This window comes from Pinus tabuliformis, chromosome 4_2 (assembly GCF_031772625.1).
Source record: "Pinus tabuliformis cultivar Carrire ecotype Pingquan chromosome 4_2, CPIR1, whole genome shotgun sequence".
NCBI lineage: Eukaryota > Viridiplantae > Streptophyta > Pinopsida > Pinales > Pinaceae > Pinus > Pinus tabuliformis.
The window spans coordinates 591,286,651-591,291,127 of NC_142304.1; positions in this window are offsets into that span (position 1 = coordinate 591,286,651).

Consider the following 4,477-nt stretch of genomic DNA (forward strand, 5'->3'; position numbering starts at 1 on the left):
ATAGCAGGGGCCGCAACATGTGCAAACAAACGAAACAACGCCCATACTAGTAGTGGACTCATCAAAACATCTGGCATCCGGCAGACATGGTGAACCATCGCAGTAATAGGACTTCGCTCGTGGGATAGAGCAAGCACTTCAACAGTTGGATACGGATATGGAGCAACGGGAATTGGAACAGGACATCGACCTCATGCCTCACCACCAAGAGGTCGACTTACTGCTTCACCGCATCTAGAAGATGAGCAAGTCTCAAGCGACCAAGGAGGCACCGAGATCCTTGGAGATCAACCGGAAGGAGAGATGCACAACACCTCATTCGACGAGTCTCAACATAGAGTTGTGCAGTCTCGTAGAGTGTCGACTCCAGATGATCATACATCTTCTGCGCAAGTTAAGGAACGAGTGATCGTGTTTGACGTGCACAAACATCTAGCAGCCTTGGTCGATGCTACCAGAGTGTATGCCGAAGCCACTACCTCAAGTGTTCGCTTTTTGATCGCTGAGAATGAGCGAATGGCTAAGGAACTACAGACGGCCAAGTAAGGAGGAGAGTTGGTGACAGTGTCCGCCCAAGCTAAACTGAAGAAGGCAATACTAGATGAAGTATTGTCCCTTAACACAGTTATGCGAGCGTTGTACTCCAAGTTTGGTACCGTGCATAAGGCGGTCGCCCATCTAAATGGATGGCAGCAGCGATGTGCTAGAAGAGCACGTATCTTGGTGAACTTGCATGTTGTTGTTGATTACATGCAAACATGGACAATGAGATACAAGGGAGCCCCGCTTCACTTGCCTAAAATGATGAAAGCCAGTGTCGTCTCGTTGAAGGCACGTATCCGGAGTCAGATCCGGAACTATGAATAGCTCCCGCATCTCATCACTAGTATACAGGCTTCCCATCCACATGTATTCAAGAGAATGGATGTTGTGGTGCGTGCACATGTGATCTCATCTATTAGGACTCTCACCCAGGCGAAGACAAAGGCACAGGTTCGACTAGAGCTTGACTCATACTTCAACGAATTGATGCGCATTGCCACCAGCCCTGACTTTCCCATTAGTGCAGACATCATGCACAAGTATGTTGCTGGTCCAGCTACATTGAAGACAATGATGTGCATGCTTACAAACGAGTTGGACAAAGGAGCCCGAGCAGTGTACTTGGATGCTATGGAGGCAAGAGTTAGGTTCCAGAAAGATATCCCCTTGGAGCACATGGACACCATCGCGGACTACCGATCTTGCCATCAGTATGTTATTGTTGATCAGCGCGAGGATGTTGAGGAGTTGGACTTCCATGGTTGTCTAAGTCATAGTGATGTCTAGCATGGCTTTCTCAAGCCATTTTGTCTCACATGGGTACATGTGCATTGTAATGTAACGTCTTGTCAAGTGTAAGTCAAGTGTCAATAGTTGGATGTAACAGTCATAGAGTAGATGAAGAGTCATGAGGGTAGATGAACTATCACAAAGGGGAATGTCAAGGGTCACCCCACCCTTTGCTATAAATAGTCCCTCGTGACTTATTGTAAAGGCTTTTGGTCAGCCAAGCTTCCGATAAGACTATTTTGGAGAGAGCTTGGACAGTATTGTAACGAGTCTTGACTTCTCCACTGCACAGAGCCAGTACATCTCTTTGGAGGATCAAGCAGTTGTGGCTGTAACATTCCGCTTTCGGAACTAATGGTTGGACATGGATGTATTGTATGACTGGAACTTACACTTCTTAATATAATAAGAGCCAGCACGTTTCATGCATATGTTGTATTGTATTTTATGCTATCTGGTTTACTCTAAATGATATATGTATATGTTTACTTATGCATGCATGTATAGCTATCTGTGTATGTATGTATGAATCTTTCTGAAATGTGTTGTTGGTTTAACCATCACTTTGGATTGCTAGCTAACTTGCCTTCCATGTTGTGATGCATCTTTGCTCGTGTGTTCCCTTCTTAACTGCGTGTTATCACAGGTTTCCAAGGGGTGCACTCATCTCAACCCTCGTGTGTTAGAACCTCTCATGCACCTTCCTTGGCTCACTGCAACTGTCACACCCTTGCTACCAACAGAGTTATCTTACTTGCCTCTGTGTGAAATTGCGGTCAAGGCATTACTATACGACCCACTGCTGGGACTCCTACACCAAACGGTCTGAGGTCTAATTGGGACTTCTTACCGGGGAGATCCCCTGACATGTTGGCGGGTCCAGCACCATCAACATTTCTGGCGCTAGAAGGAGGGCCAGATGACAAGCTGTGTCCTCTCATCCTGTTTTGAACCTTTGCATATCTTTCATGGATTCTTGCACTCTTCTCCCTCCGTGATGTTTTTCGAACCACGAAGATGTCACCATCACAAGGGAGTTTTTCGATCACTTGTCCACTTACACATATGATGGTGAAGGCAAAGTGACCTTGCCTGAGTTTCTACATGACTTTCTTTCCATGCTTCATGAGGAAGATGGATGTTCTGACGAACAGGCCAGTTTGTTGCTTGCATACACACTTTGCGAATCTCCACATCAATGGTTGTGCAGCCTACCGACTGACAGCGTGCTCTCACTTGAGCACTTATGTGATCTCGTTGAAGACACTTTCTATCATTTTGATCCAGACCATCTCAAACAAAAACTGTTACAACAACGGAAGGCTCCGCATGAATCGACTATGGATTTTTGGCAACGCTTCAGTGATTTGAAGTTTCAAGCTCCGAAGAACCAGATGAAATTTTTCTATCTTTGGGACCGATTCGAGTATTGCGTTAAAAAATCTACTCGTTCGAAGAAGAAGTTTGAAATCAAGCCTTGCTCAGTATTCTTCAATGATGGAGCTGCGTAATCACTGACGGATGTGGTCACTGTCACAAGTGACTGTCCGCCATCCCCTCATCAAACACCTCCACAATTGTAGAGTGATGTTGAGGATCATGCTCACACACCGATTCAACTGTCACATCCTCCCAACATCACTTCACTTAATTTTTGCGCAAATTTGGTTGAGAGTCCATCGAGTTGTCATATGTATTTTGTTCCACAACCTCCGTCTTCGCACTCGGCTGCCCCTCCGGATGATAGTGTCTTGTGTTCTTCCCTTCCAGACTCTATGTTTGTTGTGAGCGAGGAACAAACCACTGACGGAGTTGGTGTTGCACAACCAACATGCGCTGTCATTCATGAAGAGTATGAGTGGGAGCTTGAGCATCAACACTTGGCGCAGGATGACCCCCTTCCGTCCAAGCACCTTCCATTCCTTCCTGACATCTTTGGTGAACCTGCCATCCACGGATGCACCCATCGTTGATCACTCGCAGGACACACCGGATGTTAGTCCATCATTCGACAACGGAGAGGATAAGTTATTCATTGAAAATCCACTTGATCTTTCATCTGCCTTTTCCAGAAACACAGAGGATGAATTTGTTCGCTTCTCATCTACCCCTCTGTTTGATTCATTAGATCATGAGGATGCCGATGAAATCATTGATTTTTCTGATCGTGGTTGTCGTGATCCATTTGCTCCCATATTTGATCACGATCATGATTCTATCGCAGTTGATTTTTCGAAGCCACCAGTCTATGATGATCTATCTGACAATGAAGTTGAACACTTTAGGCTGTCGAGGCACTTCAGCCCGAGCTGATGGTTATGTCAGGCCCTCGTTGTCCAAAGGTCGGTTTCAATTCCGATCATGAAATTGATCAATCACCCTAGGCTCCCTATCACTCATCTGTATGCATTGAAGATCAATGTCACACACAGATCATGCTTCCTCCACTCGAACTGCATGATCCCATCGCTCATGCATTGGAGGAATCTTACATTGCAAGCACACGTGCACGACGCAAGTTGTCTTTGTTTCTTTCGTTTGCTTGCATGTCATAGTCAAGAATGTGCATATGCTTCACAACTGCACGTAGTGTCGCACAACACCATGATAAGTCCACGGACTGCTCGTCATGCACTTATGTCCTGTGGGCACTTTGAAACATGAAGTGTGGTTGTCTTCATTGTTATATCTTTCTTGTTTGCTGGTTCGCACAACTGGGTTGCTCGCAGACCAAGCCTTCACCAACATGGGTCAACCAATGCGCCGGTGGCTGCATTGGAAATATCACTTCACGTGATCAGGCCCATGCACCATTAGCTTAGGAGTAGGAGTAGTGTTTGCTTTCAGTCAATTTGCTTGCATGCCTGTTTGCTTGCTTTATTTGTTTGTTTGTTTGTTTGCTTGCTTGTTTGTTTACTCGCTTTGCTTTCGTTTTTGCTTCTACCTCTGCTTTGCTTTGTTGTTCATTTGTGTTGCTTGTTTTGTTCGTAGGTTACTTTCGCATGAAACCATGTATGACTCTTTAAACAAGCTGGTTAAATTACAAGAGGCCTTGTGCAGCTATCACTACTTGGTTATCTATCATCCTGCCTCTGTATGAAGAACTTGTTACTTTTAGTCCATGATACGTCAATGGAATACGTAC